General features: G+C 37.1%; 2 protein-coding genes across 2 annotated transcripts in view; one reads left to right on the top strand and one right to left on the bottom strand.

The window, feature by feature from the left end:
- LOC126747084 (integrin alpha-PS1) overlaps window positions 1–23,567 on the bottom strand; it is a 118,916-nt gene that overhangs the window by 85,799 nt on the left and 9,550 nt on the right. The window lies entirely within an intron of this gene.
- LOC126746784 (DNA fragmentation factor subunit beta) overlaps window positions 15,854–23,567 on the top strand; it is a 148,153-nt gene continuing 140,439 nt past the window's right edge. Inside the window, exons 1-2 of the mRNA XM_050455173.1 lie at window positions 15,854–16,147; window positions 16,245–16,299. The gene's annotated coding sequence lies outside the window, so the exon portion shown is untranslated. The remainder of the gene's footprint in view (window positions 16,148–16,244; window positions 16,300–23,567) is intronic.

Genomic DNA, 23,567 nt, shown 5'->3' with positions numbered 1-23,567 from the left:
GAGAAAAATTATTTTTCACCTTACAGGCACTCCTGGACTAAGAATTCCAATATCTTGACTTCTATTTAACGGATTTTAGTCATTTTTTCAAAAAAGACTAAAATAGTCTTCAGACTAGTCTATAAATCAAGAATCTTGAAATTTGGACGACTAGAACTCGAGATATTCACTTGCCAATAAGAGAAAAAATATTTTTCTCCTTACAGGCACTCCTGGACTAAGAATTCCAATATCTTGACTTCTAGTTAACGGATTTTAGTGATTTTTTCAAAAAAGACTAAAATAGTCTTCAGACTAGTCTATAAATCAAAAATCTTGAAATTTGGACTACTAGAACTCGAGATATTCACTTGCCAATAAGAGAAAAACTATTTTTCACTTTACAGGCACTCCTGGACTAAGAATTCCAATATCTTGACTTCTAGTTAACGGATTTTAGTGATTTTTTCAAAAAAGACTAAAATAGTCTTCAGACTAGTCTATAAATCAAGAATCTTGAAATTTGGACTACTAGAACTCCAGATATTCACTTGCCAATAACAGAAAAATTATTTTTCACCTTACAGGCACTCCTGGACTAAGAATTCCAATATCTTGACTTCTATTTAACGGATTTTAGTGATTTTTTCAAAAAAGACTAAAATAGTCTTCAGACTAGTCTATAAATCAATAATTTCGAAATTTGGACTACTAGAACTCGAGATATTCACTTGCCAATAAGAGAAAAATTATTTTTCACCTTACAGGCACTCCTGGACTAAGAATCCCAATATCTTGACTTCTAGTTAACATATTTTAGTAATTTTTTTCAAAAAAGACTAAAATAGTCTTCAGACTAGTCTATAAATCAAGAATCTTGAAATTTGGACTACTAGAACTCGAGATATTCACTTGCCAATAAGAAACAAATTATTTTTCACCTTACAGGCCCTCCTGGACTAAGAATTCCAATATCTTGACTTCTAGAAAACGGATTTTAGTGGTTTTTTCAAAAAAGACTAAAATAGTCTTCAGACTAGTCTATAAATCAATAACTTCGAAATTTGGACTACTAGAACTCGAGATATTCACTTGCCAATAAGAAACAAATTATTTTTCACCTTACAGGCCCTCCTGGACTAAGAATTCCAATATCTTGACTTCTAGTGAACGGATTTTAGTGATTTTTTCAAAAAAGACTAAAATAGTCTTCAGACTAGTCTATAAATCAAGAATCTTGAAATTTGGACTACTAGAACTCGAGATATTCACTTGCCAATAAGAGAAAAACTATTTTTCACCTTACAGGCACTCCTGGACTAAGAATTCCAATATCTTGACTTCTAGTAAACGGATTCAAGTGATTTTTTCAAAAAAGACTAAAATAGTCTTCAGACTAGTCTATAAATCAAGAATCTTGAAATTTGGACTACTAGAACTCGAGATATTCACTTGCCAATAAGAGAATAATTATTTTTCTCCTTACAGGCACTCCTGGACTAAGAATTCCAATATCTTGACTTCTAGTAAACGGATTCAAGTGATTTTTTCAAAAAAGACTAAAATAGTCTTCAGACTAGTCTATAAATCAAGAATCTTGAAATTTGGACTACTAGAACTCGAGATATTCACTTGTCAATAAGAGAAAAATTATTTTTCACCTTACAGGCACTCCTGTACTAAGAATTCCAATATCTAGACTTCTAGTTAACGGATTTTAGTGATTTTTTCAAAAAAGACTAAAATAGTCTTCAGACTAGTCTATAAATCAAGAATTTTGAAATTTGGACTACTAGAACTCGAGATATTCACTTGCCAATAAGAGACAAATTATTTTTCTCCTTACAGGCACTCCTGGACTAACAATTCCAATATCTTGACTTCTAGTTAACGGATTTTAGTGATTTTTTCAAAAAAGACTAAAATAGTCTTCAGACTAGTATATAAATCAAGAATCTTGAAATTTGGACTACTAGAACTCGAGATATTCACTTGCCAATAAGAGAATAATTATTTTTCACCTTACAGGCACTCCTGGACTAAGAATTCCAATATCTTGACTTCTAGTTAACGGATTTTAGTGATTTTTTCAAAAAAGACTAAATTAGTCTTCAGACTAGTCTATAAATCAAGAATCTTGAAATTTGGACTACTAGAACTCGAGATATTCACTTGCCAATAAGAGAAAAATTATTTTTCACCTTACAGGCACTCCTGGACTAAGAATTCCAATATCTTGACTTCTAGTGAACGGATTTTAGTGATTTTTTCAAAAAAGACTAAAATAGTCTTCAGACTAGTCTATAAATCAAGAATCTTGAAATTTGGACTACTAGAACTCGAGATATTCACTTGCCAATAAGAGAAAAATTATTTTTCACCTTACAGGCACTCCTGGACTAAGAATTCCAATATCTTGACTTCTAGTGAACGGATTTTAGTGATTTTTTCAAAAAAGACTAAAATAGTCTTCAGACTAGTCTATAAATCAAGAATCTTGAAATTTGGACTACTAAAACTCGAGATATTCACTTGCCAATAAGAGAAAAACTATTTTTCACCTTACAGGCACTCCTGGACTAAGAATTTCAATATCTTGACTTCTAGTGAACGGATTTTAGTGATTTTTTCAAAAAAGACTAAAATAGTCTTCAGACTAGTATATAAATCAAGAATCTTGAAATTTGGACTACTAGAACTCGAGATATTCACTTGTCAATAAGAGAAAAATTATTTTTCACCTTACAGGCACTCCTGTACTAAGAATTCCAATATCTTGACTTCTATTTAACGGATTTTAGTGATTTTTTCTAAAAAGACTTAAATAGCTTCAGACTAGTCTATAAATCAAGAATCTTGAAATTTGGACTACTAGAACTCGAGATATCACTTGCCAATAAGAGAATAATTATTTTTCACCTTACAGGCACTCCTGGACTAAGAATTCCAATATCTTGACTTCTAGTAAACGGATTTAAGTGATTTTTTCAAAAAAGACTAAAATAGTCTTCAGACTAGTCTATAAATCAAGAATCTTGAAATTTGGACTATTAGAACTCGAGATATTCACTTGCCAATAAGAGAAAAATTATTTTTCACCTTACAGGCACTCCTGGACTAAGAATTTCAATATCTTGACTTCTAATTAACGGATTTTAGTGATTTTTTCAAAAAAGACTAAAATAGTCTTCAGACTAGTCTATAAATCAAGAATCTTGAAATTTGGACTACTAGAACTCGAGATATCACTTGCCAATAAGAGAATAATTATTTTTCACCTTACAGGCACTCCTGGACTAAGAATTCCAATATCTTGACTTCTAGTAAACGGATTTAAGTGATTTTTTCAAAAAAGACTAAAATAGTCTTCAGACTAGTCTATAAATCAAGAATCTTGAAATTTGGACTACTAGAACTCGAGATATCACTTGCCAATAAGAGAATAATTATTTTTCACCTTACAGGCACTCCTGGACTAAGAATTCCAATATCTTGACTTCTAGTGAACGGATTTTAGTGATTTTTTCAAAAAAGACTAAAATAGTCTTCAGACTAGTCTATAAATCAAGAATCTTGAAATTTGGACTACTAGAACTCGAGATATTCACTTGCCAATAAGAGAATAATTATTTTTCTCCTTACAGGCACTCCTGGACTAAGAATTCCAATATCTAGACTTCTAGTTAACGGATTTTAGTCATTTTTTCAAAAAAGACTAAAATAGTCTTCAGACTAGTCTATAAATCAAGAATCTTGAAATTTGGACTACTAAAACTCGAGATATTCACTTGCTAATAAGAGAAAAATTATTTTTCACCTTACAGGCACTCCTGGACTAAGAATTCCAATATCTTGACTTCTAGGTAACGGATTTTAGTGATTTTTTCAAAAAAGACTAAAATAGTCTTCAGACTAGTCTATAAATCAAGAATCTTGAAATTTGGACTACTAGAACTCGAGATATTCACTTGCCAATAAGAAACAAATTATTTTCCTTCTTACAGGCACTCCTGGACTAAGAATTCCAATATCTTGACTTCTAGTGAACGGATTTTAGTGATTTTTTCTAAAAAGACTTAAATAGCTTCAGACTAGTCTATAAATCAAGAATCTTGAAATTTGGACTACTAGAACTCGAGATATCACTTGCCAATAAGAGAATAATTATTTTTCACCTTACAGGCACTCCTGGACTAAGAATTCCAATATCTTGACTTCTAGTGAACGGATTTTAGTGATTTTTTCAAAAAAGACTAATGTCCAGTGATTGTCATGACAGTCCATTAAATATGTTCATCACTGGAAAAGTCGAAATGCAAAGTGGCCTATATGGAAGATTGACGTAAGCCAACTGGGACTAGAATAGACCGAGAATAGACGGAGTTCTCCTAGAAAAATAATTAATATTTAAAAAAAATTGTATCACCCTGTATCTTGAAAACTGTGCATTTCCGGAGCCCCTGGAACACCCTGTATACATATACGGAAAATACAAAGTCTCTACAGTCAATGGAAACCATTTTCAAGCAACAACGGCTTTATAATGAAATAATAATTTTTTTAATAAATATTTATTAAACATTGTTCGGGAGCAGTTGGCACGCGCCGACCGTTCATGGGCCACTACGTTGCTCCTCTTTTACAATGCGCGGGACAAGGACGGGCTTATGTGGTCGACCGTCAAAATGACGGGATATCCGAACTGGTCCGCGATTTTTTTTATATCGTGGGAATTTTATCAGTAAATCGGATGAATTTTTTTAAAAAACGTAAATACGCGAAGATGGTAAAAAAAATTAGTTTCAACTTATTCATTATAATTAAAGTCACAAAAATTGAAAATATAAAAAGTAATGAATATAAATTCCTGTAATAATAATTTAAATACTCTCAAGACTTTAATATCCCTTTGATCGTTACAAGAGCCTGGAATAAGTCTTCAATGTAATTAAGTGCCTGTAATAGGTATCCCTTAAGTAAATTAAGTACCCGAAACTGTTCCAAAAGCCTGGACTAAGGTTTTGATTGACTCATCGGAGAGTTATTTAAGACTTTTGTCAGTTATAAAGGCACTTAAATGACTCAAAACCTTAGCCAGGTCCTCAGGTTACTCGATTCATTACTTCACTGGACTTGGGTTATTTAATGAGGGTCCCCAACTCAAGCGTGCGTAAAGAAGTTTTACTTCAACAATACAAAGTCATAAATAAAAATGACTGCTCCCAAAAGCCTGAAAATCGTGAAAAATTTGGTAAATGAAGGAAACGGGCTGGATACAAAAGTCGCTTCTATAAGAACTATGCATTTCATACACTTCCGGTTGAACCGGAAGTGGTCTCCGACCTGTCAAAGGTATAAAAGAAACAAACTAGTAATAACGATCCAATTACGAGTCACACCCGGTAGATTATCTGCGATTATGGTACGCCAACGTCGCGGTTCTCACGTACGGCCCGAAGGAATTAAAGTGCCATTATCCGTCCCGAATGTGGGCTTTATTAAGGAAAAACGCCACTTTCCGAACGAACGGAATGACCGACGACAGACAATAGGCAATCAATTTCAACCTTAGCTTAATTGGCATGGATTTACAAGTAGAAAGTCAGCTTACTCACGATTGATGGGGTTTCGCCCTTCTTTTTCCTTAAGGGGGTGCGGTAAATTGTCAATTGAGCATCCCGATACAGACCCTGTTTCATACCTGTTGGCTTAGATTTTGAGCCCTTTTAATGGCTTATCCCCTTAATCTGACACGAGGGAGGGTAAGCGAACCGATCCATTAACAAATGGTAATAAAATAAACGCCCGTGGGTATCGAGTTTTCGGCCGGACATTTGACGGCAATTTGATACTGTGCTTATTATTATACTGGAAAAAGTCATTTTTCGACCTCGTTTTTGAGGCCGAAAATGGGCTCCAAAAATGCGATATCTCAGCTTCTATAAGAGCTACGACCTTGCGGATGGTCTCGTTGGATTCAGAAAGAAGAAACTAAGACAAAACCGTTGGAATTTTCCAGATCGGATCAGTAGAAGCCGAGATATCGGCCTTCAAAGTTTGGGTTTTTACGTTTTTCGGGTATACCCCCCCGTATCGATTTTTTCAGCAAAAATTGATTTTTTTCGAAATCGAACTAACTATACCAACGCCTTCTTTAGATCACCTACATCACGAAAACACCGGGTTATAACGAGTTCCGAGCAAAACTAACTGAATGACAGCACTTTGAAAATTCGGAAAAAGTCATTTTTCGACCTCGTTTTTGAGGCCAAAAATGGGCATCAAAAATGCGATATCTCAGCTTGTATAAGAGCTACGACCTTGCGGATGGTATCGTTGGATTCAGAAAAAAGAAACTAAGACAAAACCGTTGGAATTTTCCAGATCGGACCAGTAGAAGCCGAGATATCGACCTCCAAAGTTTGGGTTTTTTCATTTTTCGGGTACACCCCCCCGTTTGGATTTTTTTCAGGAAATTTTTTTTTTTTCGAATTCGATCTAACTATACCAACGCCTTCTTTAGATCACGTACATTACGAAAACACCGGGTTATAACGAGATTCGAGCAGAACTAACTGAATGACAGCACTTTGAAAATTCGGAAAAAGTCATTTTTCGACCTCGTTTTTGAGGCCAAAAATGGGCTCCAAAAACGTGATATCTCAGCTTCTATAAGAGCTACGACCTTGCGGATGGTCTCGTTGGATTCAGAATGACGAAACTAAGACAAAACCGTTGGAATTTTCCAGATCGGACCAGTAGAAGGCGAGATATCGACCTCCAAAGTTTGGGTTTTTTCGTTTTTCGGGTATACCCCCCCGTTTGGATTTTTTTCAGGAAATTTTTTTTTTTTCGAAATCGAACTAACTGTACCAATGCCTTCTTTAGATCACGTACATTACGAAAACACCGGGTTATAACGGGATTCGAGCAGAACTAACTGAATGACAGCACTTTGAAAATTCGGGAAAAGTCATTTTTCGACCTCGTTTTTGAGGCCAAAAATGGGCTCCAAAAATGCGATATCTCAGCTTCTGTAAGAGCTACGACCTTGCGGATGGTCTCGTTGGATTCAGAACGACGAAACTAAGACAAAACCATTGGAATTTTCCAGATCGGACCCACAGAAGCCGAGATATCGGCCTTCAAAGTTTGGGTTTTTTCGTTTTTCGGGTATATACGTACGTATCGATTTTTTCACCGAAAATTGATTTTTTTCGAAATTGAACTAACTATACCAACGCCTTCTTTAGATCACCTACATCACGAAAACACCGGGTTATAACGAGTTTCGAGCAGAACTAACTGAATGACAGCACTTTGAAAATTCGGGAAAAGTCATTTTTCGACCTCGTTTTTGAGGCCAAAAATGGGCTCCAAAAACGCGATATCTCAGCTTCTATAAGAGCTACGATCTTGCGGATGGTCTCGTTGGATTTAAAACGACGAAACTAAGACAAAACCGTTGGAATTTTCCAGATCGGACCAGTAGAAGCCGAGATATCGACCTCCAAAGTTTGGGTTTTTCCATTTTTAGGGTATACCCCCCCGTATCGATTTTTTTCACCAAAAATTTTTTTTTTCGAAATCGAACTAACTATACCAACGCCTTCTTTAGACCACCTACATTACGAAAACACCGGGTTATAACGAGATTCGAGCAGAACTAACTGAATGACAGCACTTTGAAAATTCGGAAAAAGTCATTTTTCGACCCCGTTTTTGAGGCCAAAAATGGGCTCCAAAAATGCGATATCTCAGCTTCTGTAAGAGCTACGACCTTGCGGATGGTCTCGTTGGATTCAGAGCGACAAAAATGAGACAAAACCGTTAGAATTTTCCAGATCGGACCAGTAGAAGCCGAGATATCGGCCTCCAAAGTTTGGGTTTTTTCGTTTTTTCGGGTATACCCCCCCGTATCGATTTTTTTCACCAAAATTTTTTTTTTTCGAAATTGAACTAACTATCTCAATGCCTTCTTTAGACCACCTACATTACGAAAACACCGGGTTGTAACGAGATTCGAGCAGAACTAACTGAATGACAGCACTTTGAAAATTCGAAAAAAGTCATTTTTCGACCTCGTTTTTGAGGCCAAAAATGGGCTCCAAAAATGCGATATCTCAGCTTCTATAAGAGCCACGACCTTGCGGATGGTCTCGTTGGATTCAGAAAAACGAAACTAAGACAAAACCGTTGGAATTTTCCAGATCGAAGCAGTAGAAGCCAAGATATCGACCTCCAAAGTTTGGGTTTTTTCATTTTTCGGGTATACCCCCCCGTATCGATTTTTTCACCGAAAATTGATTTTTTTCGAAATTGAACTAACTATCTCAATGCCTTCTTTAGACCACCTACATTACGAAAACACCGGGTTGTAACGAGATTCGAGCAGAACTAACTGAATGACAGCACTTTGAAAATTCGAAAAAAGTCATTTTTCGACCTCGTTTTTGAGGCCAAAAATGGGCTCCAAAAATGCGATATCTCAGCTTCTGTAAGAGCTACGACCTTGCGGATGGTCTCGTTGGATTCAGAAAGACGAAACTAAGATAAAACCGTTGGAATTTTCCAGATCGGACCAGTAGAAGCCGAGATATCGACCTCCAAAGTTTGGGTTTTTTCGTTTTTCGGGTATATACCCCCCCGTATCGATTTTTTTCACCGAAAATTGATTTTTTTCGAAATTGAACTAACTATCTCAATGCCTTCTTTAGACCACCTACATTACGAAAACACCGGGTTGTAACGAGATTCGAGCAGAACTAACTGAATGACAGCACTTTGAAAATTCGGGAAAAGTCATTTTTCGACCTCGTTTTTGAGGCCAAAAATGGGCTCCAAAAATGCGATATCTCAGCTTCTATAAGAGCTACGACCTTGCGGATGGTCTCGTTGGATTCAGAACGACGAAACTAAGACAAAACCGTTGGAATTTTCCAGATCGAACCAGTAGAAGCCGAGATATCGACCTCCAAAGTTTGGGTTTTTACGTTTTTCGGGTATACCCCCCCGTATCGATTTTTTCACCAAAAATTTTTTTTTTTCGAAATCGAACTAACTATACCAACGCCTTCTTTAGATCACGTACATTACGAAAACACCGGGTTATAACGAGATTCGAGCAGAACTAACTGAATGACAGCACTTTGAAAATTCAGAAAAAGTCATTTTTCGACCTCGTTTTTGAGGCCAAAAATGGGCTCCAAAAATGCGGTATCTCAGCTTCTATAAGAGCTACGACCTTGCGGATGGTCTCGTTGGATTTAGAACGACGAAACTAAGACAAAACCGTTGGAATTTTCCAGATCGAAGCAGTAGAAGCCAAGATATCGACCTCCAAAGTTTGGGTTTTTTCATTTTTCGGGTATACCCCCCCGTATCGATTTTTTCACCGAAAATTGATTTTTTTCGAAATTGAACTAACTATCTCAATGCCTTCTTTAGACCACCTACATTACGAAAACACCGGGTTGTAACGAGATTTGAGTAGAACTAACTGAATGACAGCACTTTGAAAATTCGGAAAAAGTCATTTTTCGACCCCGTTTTTGAGGCCAAAAATGGGCTCCAAAAATGCGGTATCTCAGCTTCTATAAGAGCTACGACCTTGCGGATGGTCTCGTTGGATTCAGAACGACGAAACTAAGACAAAACCGTTGGAATTTTCCAGATCGGACCAGTAGAAGCCGAGATATCGGCCTTCAAAGTTTGGGTTTTTTCATTTTTAGGGTATACCCCCCCGTATCGATTTTTTTCAGGAAAAATTTTTTTTTTTCGAAATCGAACTAACTATACCAACGCCTTCTTTAGATCACGTACATTACGAAAACACCGGGTTATAACGAGATTCGAGCAGAACTAACTGAATGACAGCACTTTGAAAATTCGGAAAAAGTCATTTTTCGACCTCGTTTTTGAGGCCAAAAATGGGCTCCAAAAATGCGATATCTCAACTTCTATCAGAGCTACGACCTTGCGGATGGTCTCGTTGGATTCAGAACGACGAAACTAAGACAAAACCGTTGGAATTTTCCAGATCGGACCAGTAGAAGCCGAGATATCGGCCTTCAAAGTTTGGGTTTTTTCGTTTTTCGGGTATACCCCCCCGTATCGATTTTTTCAGCAAAAATTTTTTTTTTTCGAATTCGATCTAACTATACCAACGTCTTCTTTAGACCTCCTACATTACGAAAATACCGGGTTATAACGGAATTCGAGCAGAACTAACTGAATGACAGCACTTTGAAAATTCGGAAAAAGTCATTTTTCGACCTCGTTTTTGAGGCCAAAAATGGGCTCCAAAAATGCGATATCTCAACTTCTATCAGAGCTACGACCTTGCGGATGGTCTCGTTGGATTCAGAACGACGAAACTAAGACAAAACCGTTGGAATTTTCCAGATCGGACCAGTAGAAGCCGAGATATCGGCCTTCAAAGTTTGGGTTTTTTCATTTTTAGGGTATACCCCCCCGTATCGATTTTTTTCAGGAAAAATTTTTTTTTTCGAAATCGAACTAACTATACCAACGCCTTCTTTAGATCACGTACATTACGAAAAACACCGGGTTATAACGAGATTCGAGCAGAACTAACTGAATGACAGCACTTTGAAAATTCGGAAAAAGTCATTTTTCGACCTCGTTTTTGAGGCCAAAAATGGGCTCCAAAAATGCGATATCTCAACTTCTATCAGAGCTACGACCTTGCGGATGGTCTCGTTGGATTCAGAACGACGAAACTAAGACAAAACCGTTGGAATTTTCCAGATCGGACCAGTAGAAGCCGAGATATCGGCCTTCAAAGTTTGGGTTTTTTCGTTTTTCGGGTATACCCCCCCGTATCGATTTTTTCAGCAAAAATTTTTTTTTTTCGAATTCGATCTAACTATACCAACGTCTTCTTTAGACCTCCTACATTACGAAAATACCGGGTTATAACGGAATTCGAGCAGAACTAACTGAATGACAGCACTTTGAAAATTCGGAAAAAGTCATTTTTCGACCTCGTTTTTGAGGCCAAAAATGGGCTCCAAAAATGCGATATCTCAGCTTCTATAAGAGCTACGACCTTGCGGATGGTCTCGTTGGATTCAGAACGACGAAACTAAGACAAAACCGTTGGAATTTTCCAGATCGGACCAGTAGAAGCCGAGATATCGACCTCCAAAGTTTGGGTTTTTTCATTTTTCGGGTATACCCCCCCGTATCGATTTTTTTCACCAAAATTTTTTTTTTTCGAAATCGAACTAACTATACCAGCGTCTTCTTTAGACCACCTACATTACGAAAATACCGGGTTATAACGAGATTCGAGCAGAACTAACTAAATGACAGCAGTTTAAAAATTCGGAAAAAGTCATTTTTCGACCTCGTTTTTGAGGCCAAAAATGGGCTCCAAAAATGCGATATCTCAGCTTCTATAAGAGCTACGACCTTGCGGATGGTCTCGTTGGATTCAGAACGACGAAACTAAGACAAAACCGTTGGAATTTTCCAGATCGGACCAGTAGAAGCCGAGATATCGGCCTCCAAAGTTTGGGTTTTTTCGTTTTTCGGGTATACCCCCCCGTTTGGATTTTTTTCAGGAATTTTTTTTTTTTTCGAAATCGTACTAACTATACCAACGCCTTCTTTAGATCACGTACATTACGAAAACACCGGGTTATAACGAGATCCGAGCAGAACTAACTGAATGACAGCACTTTGAAAATTCGGAAAAAGTCATTTTTCGACCCCGTTTTTGAGGCCAAAAATGGGCTCCAAAAATGCGATATCTCAGCTTCTATAAGAGCTACGACCTTGCGGATGGTTTCGTTGGATTCAGAAGAACGAAACTAAGACAAAACCGTTGGAATTTTCCAGATCGGACCAGTAGAAGCCGAGATATCGGCCTTCAAAGTTTGGGTTTTTTCATTTTTCGGGTATACCCCCCCGTTTGGATTTTTTTCAGGAAAAATTTTTTTTTTCGAAATCGAACTAACTATACCAACGCCTTCTTTAGATCACGTACATTATGAAAACACCGGGTTATAACGGGTTTCGAGCAGAACTAACTGAATGACAGCACTTTGAAAATTTGGGAAAAGTCATTTTTCGCCCTCGTTTTTGAGGCCAAAAATGGGCTCCAAAAATGCGATATCTCAGCTTCTATTAGAGCTACGACCTTGCGGATGGTCTCGTTGGATTCAGAACGACGAAACTAAGACAAAACCGTTGGAATTTTCCAGATCGGACCCATAGAAGCCGAGATATCGACCTCCAAAGTTTGGGTTTTTTTCATTTTTCGGGTATACCCCCCCGTATCGATTTTTTTCAGGAAAAATTTTTTTTTTCGAAATCGAACTAACTATACCAACGCCTTCTTTAGATCACCTACATTACGAAAACACCGGGTTATAATGAGATTCGAGCAGAACTAACTGAATGACAGCACTTTGAAAATTCAGAAAAAGTCATTTTTCGACCCCGTTTTTGAGGCCAAAAATGGGCTCCAAAAATGCGATATCTCAGCTTCTATAAGAGCTACGACCTTGCGGATGGTCTCGTTGGATTCAGAGCGACGAAACTAAGACAAAACCGTCGGAATTTTCCAAATCGGACCAGTAGAAGCCGAGATATCGGCCTCCAAAGTTTGGGTTTTTTCGTTTTTCGGGTATACCCCCCGTTTGGATTTTTTTCAGCAAAATTTTTTTTTTCGAAATCGAACTAACTGTACCAACGCCTTCTTTAGATCACGTACAATACGAAAATATCGGGTTATAACGAGTTTCGAGCAGAACTAACTGAATGACAGCACTTTGAAAATTCGGGAAAAGTCATTTTTCGACCTCGTTTTTGAGGCCAAAATTGGGCTCCAAAAATGCGATATCTCAGCTTCTATTAGAGCTACGACCTTGCGGATGGTCTCGTTGGATTCAGAAAGACGAAACTAAGACAAAACCGTTGGAATTTTCCAGATCGGACCAGTAGAAGCCGAGATATCGACCCCCAAAGTTTGGGTTTTTTCGTTTTTCGGGTATACCCCCCCGTTTCGATTTTTTCCAGGAAAAATTTTTTTTTTCGAAATCGAACTAACTGTACCAATGCCTTCTTTAGATCACCTACATTACGAAAATACCGGGTTATAACGAGATTCGAGCAGAACTAACTGAATGACAGCACTTTGAAAATTCGGAAAAAGTCATTTTTCGACCTCGTTTTTGAGGCCAAAAATGGGCTCCAAAAACGTGATATCTCAGCTTCTATAAGAGCTACGACCTTGCGGATGGTCTCGTTGGATTCAGAGCGACGAAACTAAGACAAAACCGTTGGAGTTTTCCCGATAGCTCCTATAGAAGCCGAGATATCGGCCTTCAAAGTTTGGGTTTTTTCGTTTTTCAGGTATACCCCCCCGTATCAATTTTTTTCAGAATTTTTTTTTTTTTCGAAAACGAACTAACTGTACCAACGCCTTCTTTGAATCACGTACATTACGAAAACACCGGGTTATAACGAGATTCGAGCAGAACTAACTAAATGACGGCACTTTGAAAATTCGGAAAAAGTCGTTTTTCGACCTCGTTTTTGAGGCCAAAAATGGGCTCCAAAAATGCGATATCTCAGCTTCTATAAGAGCTACGACCTTGCGGATGGTCTCGTTGGATTCAGAACGACGAAACTAAGACAAAACCGTTGGAATTTTCCAGATCGGACCGGTAGAAGCCGAGATATCGACCTCCAAAGTTTGAGTTTTTACGTTTTTCGGGTATACCCCCCCGTTTGGATTTTTTTCAGGATTAACTTTACCAATGCCTTCTTTAGATCACGTACATTACGAAAACACCGGGTTATAACGAGATTCGAGCAGAACTAACTCAATGACAGTACTTTGAAAAAGTCATTTTTCGAGCAAGCTTACTCAGGAGCATCAGCTTACTCACGACTGATGGGGTTTCACCCTTCATTTGCCAATGGATAAGGGCCTTTAAAGGGGGAGTGCGTTAAATTTGTCAATTGAGCATCCCGATACAGACCCTGTTTCATACCTGTTGGCTCAAATTTAGAGCCCTTTATCCCCTTAATCTGAAACAAGGGAGGGTAAGCGATACGATCGGGAAAAAATCCATTAACAAGTGGTAATAAAATAAACGCCCTTAGGTATCGAGTTTTCGGGCGGACGGACATTCCGCCGTGCACAGGCAATTTGATACTGTGCCTACATTAACGTTTTACGCATTGGATACCAATCAATCCGAATGTGTGTTTACACGGATGTAAAGTGAGACCCTTTGGGTGTCGTTTACATGAGGAGTAAAGTCGATTTTATATTCGTATAGTAAGCATGAATTTTTAGAGTAAGTTATATAAACGATAGCAAAAGTAAATGGGTCGTTATCAGCCTAAGGAGATTAGTCATATAAAAAGTAAACAAGATAAGATCCGAAAATAACTTCAAAGCTTATTATATTATTTTCAACTTAATGCAGCATTAAGTCATTTGCCAGCAATCTATTAATTATAGTCCTGAAATTTCCCCCAAAGTTAACTTCCTTAATTTATTAATAAATCTTCCTTAATAAATCCTTCCCCATAACTTCCTTCCTGGATCATGGCTATCCATGAAATTTGGCAGCAAAAGACTCCTTTCTCTCCGATTTACAACGGTGTAACGCACTTAATTTAATATCAACCCTAGCACTTTCAATGAATAAAAATAGGTTTGAGGTTAGATTGATATTTATTTCCAATATAAAAATGCTCATAACTTTCTTCCTGGATCATTGCTATCCATGAAATTTGGCAGAAAGAGACTCCTTTCTGTCCCATTTACAACGGTGTAACGCACTTAATTTAATATCAACCCTAGCACTTTCTATGAATAAAAATAGGTTTGAGGTTTTTTTGTCCAATTTTTTAAAATCTACTGCATGATCATGACACATCGGCATTCATTTGTATGAAGAATAACTGTAAGCAAACAAATCGATTAAGATAATTCCCATTATTAAATAATCCCGATGCCGACGACGTTTAAAAAACGTATCTGGTGGCATTATCTATAATTAAAGGATGTACCTATAGTAACCGTCGAGTCATCGGTTATTATATATTAAATTCCACTTTTTTTCTTAACGTGCCACATATGGTATGAACGTTTTTAAGCAATTTCTTAATATTTAAGGGCCATCGATCGGTACGGGAGCAAGTTCGCCCATGGTACTACATCCAATGAATTCATGTTATTATGACCGAACACCTGCGGTTGTCTTTTTAAAATAAAATCACGAGGTTCTTGATGGAATGTTGTTTTGTGATTGTATTAAGCGACAGGCGGGACCTTTTATGCCACTTTTTTATTCAGTATTTTATAGTATGCACCAACTTACACCTCGTAAAATGTCGTACGGAGTAAACCTTAGGCCCACGCATCTTTCTTTTAGGGAAAACTGTGATGTGACGTTGCGAGAGCGTAAACAACCGTTTTAACTGTTCCGCCATGGACTGCGGTACTTTTCCGTGTTGCCCCATAAGACAAAGTACCACAATGGGACGTGAAAATCGCCATCGAGCAACTGACTTTGTTCTTGTCTATTTTTTGTATTAAAACACATAACCTCTTTTTTTTTCTAAACTCATATAACCTCACTTTTTGCATTCAATTATAGGTGGCGCTCTCCCTCACAAAACTATTTGAACTAAGGGCTTCTTTTTTTTAATTTTAGGTGCACTACGCCTTACATTTGTATTTTCTTTTATTAGTAACTTATTTAGTAACTTTCCTTTCAAAAAAATACTTCCGTAAAAAAAAAAGAGTTCTGTAAATTGCACTTACCGGCCGCGCGATTTGACATTGACAGTTACGTCACTCCCAATGACAAGTGACAGCGACCAGTGTGTTTGTTTATATTGTAACACTGTTTTAGCCATAAACAATAATAAATCTTTTTAGTCGCACCTTTCACTAAAAGGGAACCAACGAGTGTTTGGGCGTATGATTGTGGGGCGTAGGCGCGTGGCACAAAGGCCCCATAACAAGAAAAAAGCCACATCCGATGCATGCATTTATTACGCCCTTCGAGTGGTTACAAATGCATATTAAATATAGACGGACTATTTTGGGTTCACGAGTGGGGACTACATCAGATCAACGGAATAAGGAGACAATTTAACAGGGTGTGAAATTCAGGTAGATATAATATTGTATGGTAATTGTTTTTTATAACCTCAAAGTTATTGGGACTTACAAATCAATGACATTTACTTATGCTGTCTATATTTTATAGGTTATGTTCTGGTTGGTCAAGGTTAAGGGGCCCAAAAAGTGAACAAATCAATAAGGTAAGTTCCATTATTAATAAAAGTCACTTATTTAAATCAGAGTTTTATTATTATTAACTGGTTTTCACGGTTAAGAGAAATGCTCCGCTAAAAATATCCCCGGAACGCGAACATATTCCGCAATAATAAAGTTTAGAGAAAACACCACAAAGCGAATATTTTAGATTTGTATATTAATAGATCGTGTCGGCACAAGTGGCCGAACCAGACCCACGTTCAATTTCGTTTTATGGTTTAATGAACTTCGCAAGTCAACAAAGTGGCCGCCATTTTTTTCAAAATGGCGTCAAAAGGTTCTTATTATTATTGCCATGACAACGCGGCCGCCATTTTGTTTTACGTCATAAGACAGCGAGGCAATTTTAACGCATCATAAATGATTATGCGAACAACCTTGGGATACAGTGTGCATTTTATTGATATAACCCAAGCTTGCAAGGCCATTTTTTATAATGATATAATATTTATTTAAGGTTAAATCTCAACGTGTAAACGTGCCGTTTTTATTTTAACATATTTGTACGTCCATGCACTCATAATAATTAAAAATAATCGCATAAGAGTGTTTCGCTTTAATTATGTGATGTCGCTCCTACAAAATATTCATAAAAGCGATGATGTCATCGTGACCGTGTCTTGTTTCTTATTAATAAAGTTTGACTCAGGCATTTCGCAATCGGTTTTTCGCTATGGCGTTTATAAAAATTAGGCAAATAACACTTTTACAGTAACATTAAATAATTATCTGTTAAATTCCATTAAAAGCTTTGGAATTGGATCAGCCGTTTAGGAGATACGGCCCGTTGAATTTGACCTCACGTCAGCAGACTCTTGCCAAGTCAAGCTCACAGTTTTTGCTTAATAACTTGCGATCTATTAGAGCTAGAGTGATGAAATAAACTTTATTTGGTTAGCAATGAATGGCTCTAAAATGTTGCTAATAACCATTAAGGCCCTAAGTCTAACAGAACTGGAGATATTTCAGCTGTTAGTCGACATACACTGATCAAACGAGTTCGGACATACAAACGGCCCATATCTCCTTTGCCAGTTGACTTACGGCCATGCTCGTCAGAAGCAAAACTGAAGACTGATTGATTCTTTACCAAATTCTATTAAAATTTTAATAAATAGATTAACCGTTTAAGAGATATGTTCCATTGAATTTGACCTCACGTCAGCGGACCCTTACCATGTCAAGCTCACAGTTTTTGCTTAATAACTTGCGATCTATTGAAGCTAGAGTAATGAAATAAACTTTATTTGATTAGAAATAAATGGCTCTAAAATATTGCTGATAATCATTAAAGCCCTAAGTCTAACAGAACTGGAGATATTTCAGCTGTTAGTTGACATACACTGATCAAACGAGTTCGGACATACAAACGGCCCATATCTCCTTTGCCAGTTGACTTACGGCCATGCTCATCAGAACCAAAACTAAAGACTGATTGATTCTGTACCAAATCCTGTTGAAATTTTGATAAATAGATTAACCGTTTAAGAGATATATCTTATTGAATTTGACCTCACGTCAGCGGACCCTTACCAAGTCAAGTTCGCACTTTTTGCTGAATAACTTGCGATCTATTGAAGCTAGAGTGATGAAATAAACTTTATTTGGTTCGCAATGAATGGCTCTAAAATGTTGCTAATAACCATTAAAGCCCTAAGTCTAACAGAACTGGAGATATTTCAGCTGTTAGTTGACATACACCGATCAAACGAGTTCGGATATCTCAACCGCCCATATCTCCTTTGCCAGTTGACTTACGGCCATGCTCATCAGAACCAAAACTAAAGACTGATTGATTTTGTACCAAATCCTGTTGAAATTTTAATAAATAGATTAACCGTTCAAGAGATATGTCCCATTGAATTTGACGTCACGTCAGCGGACCCTTGCCAAGTCAAGCTCACAGTTTTTGCTTAATAACTTGCGATCTATTGGAGCTAGAGTGATGAAATAAACTTTATTTGGTTAGCAATAAATGGCTCTAAAATGTTCCTAATAACCATTAAAGCCCTAAGTCTAACAGAACTGGAGATATTTCAGCTGTTAGTCGACATACACTGATCAAACGAGTTCGGACATCCAAACGGCCCATACCTCCTTTGCCAGTTGACTTACGGCCATGCTCATCAGAACCAAAACTGAAGACTGATTGATTCTTTACCAAATTCCATTAAAGTTTTAATAAATAGATTAACCGTTTAAGAGATATGTCCCATTGAATTTGACGTCACGTCAGCAGGCCCTTGTCGAGTCAAGCTCACAGTTTTTGCCTAATAACTTGCGATCTATTGGAGTTAGAGTGATGAAATAAACTTTACTTGGTTGGCAATGAATGGCTCTAAAATGTTGCTGATAACCATTAAAGCCCTAAGTCTAACAGAACTGGAGATATTTCAGCTGTTAGTTGATCAAAGGAGTTCAGACAAACAAACAGTCCATATCTCCTTTGCCAGTTGACTTACGGCCATGCTCGTCAGGACCAAAACTGAAGACTGATTGATTCTTTACCAAATCCTGTTGAAATTTTGATAAATAGATTGACCGTTTAAGAGATATGGCCCGTTGAATTTGACCTCACGTCAGCGGACCCTTGCCAAGTCAAGCTCACAGTTTTTGCTTAATAACTTGCGATATATTGAAGCTAGAGTGATGAAATAAACTTTATTTGATTAACAATAAACGGCTCTAAAATGTTGCTAATAACAATTAAGGCCCTAAGTCTAACAGAACTGGAGATATTTCAGCTGTTAGTTGACATACACTGATCAAACGAGTTCGGACATACAAACGGCCCATATCTCCTTTGCCAGTTGACTTACGGCCATGCTCGTCAGGACCAAAACTAAAGACTGATTGATTCTTTACCAAATCCCGTTGAAATTTTAATAAATAGATTAACCGTTCAAGAGATATGTCCCATTGAATTTGACTTCACGTCAGCAGGCCCTTACCAAGTCAAGCTCACAGTTTTTGCTTAATAACTTGCGATCTATTGAAGCTAGAGTGATGAAATAAACTTTATTTGGTTAGCAATAAATGGCTCTAAAATGTTGCTAATAACCATTAAAGCCCTAAGTCTAACAGAACTGGAGATATTTCAGCTGTTAGTTGATCAAAGGAGTTCAGACAAACAAACAGTCCATATCTCCTTTGCCAGTTGACTTACGGCCATGCTCATCAGAAGCAAAACTAAAGACTGATTGATTCTGTACCAAATTCCATTAAAGTTTTAATAAATAGATTAACCGTTTAAGAGATATGTCCCATTAAATTTGACTTCACGTCAGCAGACCCTTGTCGAGTCAAGCTCACAATTTTTGCCTAATAACTTGCGATCTATTGAAGCTAGAGTAATGAAATAAACTTTATTTGATTAGAAATAAATGGCTCTAAAATATTGTTGATAATCATTAAAGCCCTAAGTCTAACAGAACTGGAGATATTTCAGCTGTTAGTCGACATACACTGATCAAACGAGTTCGGACATACAAACGGCCCATAGCTCCTTTGCCAGTTGACTTACGGTCATGCTCATCAGAACCAAAACTGAAGACTGATTGATTCTGTACCAAATCCTGTTGAAATTTTAATAAATAGATTAACCGTTCAAGAGATATGTCCCATTGAATTTGACGTCACGTCAGCAAACCCTTGCCGAGCCAAGCTCACAGTTTTTGCTTAATAACTTGCGACCTATTGAAGCTAGAGTGATGAAATAAACTTTATTTGGTTAGCAATAAATGGCTCTAAAATGTTGCTGATAACCATTAAAGCCCTAAGTCTAACAGAACTGGAGATATTTCAGCTGTTAGTTGACATACACTGATCAAACGAGTTCGGATATCTCAACCGCCCATATCTCCTTTGCCAGTTGACTTACGGTCATGCTCGTCAGAAGCAAAACTGAAGACTGATTGATTCTTTACCAAATCCTGTTGAAATTTTGATAAATAGATTAACCGTTTAAGAGATATGGCCCGTTGAATTTGACCTCACGTCAGCAGATCCACCCTGAGACCACCTCCAACATTTTCCTTGATAACTTTTGACCTAGCGAAGATAAATCGATGAAATAAACACCACTGGATGACGAAATCTTCCATTTTCTTTGTGCGTCATCAATATTGGGCCTAACGCCGGTACAACCAAATCGAATCACGTCAGAACCATGTTGAATGTAACCGACCGTGAAGTACCATCAATCTCCCGTAATATATGAAAGAAAGGCGAGTTGAAGCAGCAGATGACGATCGGGAAAGGTAAAAATCAAGTAGACGAGATTTCCTAGAACAACTGACTTAATGTACTGTCGTAGTGCTTTACAGTATCGATTCAACGGTTGCAAAGTATGTATTTATTATCTTGACGGTTCAAGTGATGAATGAACCCTCTTCATCTCGCCTCAGTGTCATTTGCGGTATGGGCGTGGTTGTTTTTTAAAAAAAAACAAAAGGAGAGAGATGTAAAGTGCGACCGGACCACCCGCAAGTCCCAATTTTTTCCTTCTCTCTCTCTCTCTCGTTCGGTTTATGTATGCGGAACGCATAATCTGTCTCGGTTAGCGTCTTCTCGTGACACACACGCCCGTAAAAATGACACGTCTGGAGGCACGTATGCAAATTCACTCGAAATAGAAAGAGACAGAACTATAGGGTATATATACCGGGTGTCCCATTAAAGTCATTTTAGACCAATTCAAAGACCAATTTACCGACATTCCTCGCAAAACGGTTCCGTTTAATATAAACGGTTCGCGTATAACGTATATGGCATCCGATTGGCTGTGCAAAGGAGCCGCGCGCATTCTACCATCATCAAATTGTTTAGCACCAATTAGAATAAATCACCGTTCGTCAATATGAAGTTTGCTACACGTCAGACAACGTTTGAGGCCGCCTGAGTCGTTAAAGCGGTTTTACATACTGATTCGCCAATTAGAATAAATCAAGTCGGTTGATAAAAACAAATGACAGTCCGAAACAAAGTACCCAATTAAAAGGTTATGTAGAACCGCAGAAGCAGTAGAACAACAAGAAGAAGAAGAAGAAGAAGAGTTAAAGGGGCATTTTTGTACGAGGTCCATTTATGGTCCGGTTAAATTTAATTGGTACAAGAGGCCAACAAGGTCGCATTTTAATGACTTTTCTGTATCGGGTTGTTGCATCTTTCCCACTCGCCTTAGATTAAACATTTTCATACACTTATTAAAATTCCGCACGTCAGCGCGGTTGTCGTTGCCGTTCTTCTTAAACTGGATTAAGCCCTTAATACGAATAGTAAATCTAATAAGGCGACGTCACAGTTCGTAAATTCTCGCTTAATCTTTTCGAAAGTTGCTCCGTAACTTTGAATGGTCCCAGTTGTTTCTGCATAATGTCACGGAATGTATATGCAGAGGCGTTTTCTTCTGTGTTTTTGTCTCTCTTGCTCTTTTGACAGATTTATGATAAAGTATGTTCGGACTTGTTTCCGTGGGCTCCCAAAAATATCTATAGGCTCACATCAAATTAATTAATATTGAATCACATTTAAAACTGAAATTCCAAAAAAAAAATTTTTTTTTACACTTTTATTAATAAATGGGAAAAAAATTGCAGACCAGTTCGGACGTTCCGCCATTATGACGTCCCGTCATATAGGCGCGTCCTTGTCTCGCGCATTGCGAAAGAGGAGCGGCGCAGTGGCCGATGGGGGGTTGACGCGTGCCAACTGTTCCCGAATCGCGGCCACCGATGATTTCTGACACTTGGGTCATTACTGTCACAAAAGGCCTTTTATACTCTACATGCAAATACTCAAAAAATAATTATTCGGGAACAGTTGGTGCGCGTCCAGCATCCAACCCTCCCACTCTGTTTCTGTTTTGCGATGCGCGAAACGAGGATGGAACTATGTGTCGGAGTGTCAAAATGGCCGAACGTCCGAACTGGTCTGCCACATTTCGATTTAATCGAGGGGGGGAAAAGCGTTCACTAAGCTCAGAAAATAAATTATGTAAATATATAATTCTAATGAATAATTTATTTTTCCTATTGGGACTTATCAGCTGGTGACGTTGAATAGATTTTAAAAATCAATTCGGTTATCTTTGTTGTTAGTCGAATGTTGTTTGAGATTAAGATAGCGGATTAGGTGATGGATTGGTTATTACGCCCAAATGTTGTTTATTAAATGAACGCTATTTGGAATAGTCAGAGCTGTACTGGGAAAAAGGAATTTTTATTTTATTTTTTATACAGTGGGAGAAAATGCCAAAAAACTTCAAATTAAAAAAACTCAATTTCCCCAAAATCTATAGAAAATTTCGTGATTTTTATTTTTGTTATAGATACTCTATTTAAGTGCAAAACGAAAAGTATTTTATAACTTTTTTCGAAAAACGACTAATAAAGTAGTTATTAGCGTTTTTTGACTTTTAGTCCAAGAGTACCTAAAAAACGTGAAAATTCTAAAAATTGGCCAAATCAAAAAATTCTTTTTGCTATATATTAAGATTAAAGAAACAGTGAAAAAAGTCTAATAACAAAAGTCTCCATTTCCCATAGGAGAGCCAGGAAAAATTAAAAAGTGCAATTGTCGTAAGACCCTGGACTATACACTTAAATTTTTTTTTTAAATCACATTTATTTTTATTATAAAAAATCTATAAGTCCAATGAAAATATAGTTTAATTAAAAGTTGCTTGGAATAATTACAGCTGTCCTGGAAAAAAGAAATTTTGATTCTATTGTCCATACAGTGGGAGAAAATGCCAAAAAACTAAAAATCGAAAAAACTCAATTTCCCCAAAATCTATGAAAAATTTTGTGAATTTTATTTTTGTTATAGATACTCTATTTAAGTGCAAAACGAAAAGTACTTCATAACTTTTTTCGAAAAACGACTAATAAAGGAGTTATTGGCGTTTTTTGACTTTTAGTCCAAGAGTGCCTGAAAAAAGTGAAAATTCTAAAAATTGGCCTAATCAAAAAATTCTTTTTGCTATATATTAAGGTCAAAGAAATAATGAAAAAAGTCTTATCACAAAAGGTTCCATTTCCCATAGGAGAGCCAGGAAAAATTAAAAAGTGTAATTTTGCACTATCCCCTTGGAAATTTAAAAAAAAACACAGTTAATTTTTTTATAAAAAATCTATAAGTCCAATAAAAATATAGTTTAATTAAAAGTTGCTTGGAATAATTACAGCTATCCTGGAAAAAAGAAATTTTGATTCTATTGTCCATACAGTGGGAGAAAATACCAAAAAACTTC

Source organism: Anthonomus grandis, chromosome 18 (genome assembly GCF_022605725.1).
Source record: "Anthonomus grandis grandis chromosome 18, icAntGran1.3, whole genome shotgun sequence".
NCBI lineage: Eukaryota > Metazoa > Arthropoda > Insecta > Coleoptera > Curculionidae > Anthonomus > Anthonomus grandis.
The sequence above is the reverse complement of the archived record's forward strand: the minus strand, read 5'-3'. Positions and strand labels throughout refer to the sequence as shown.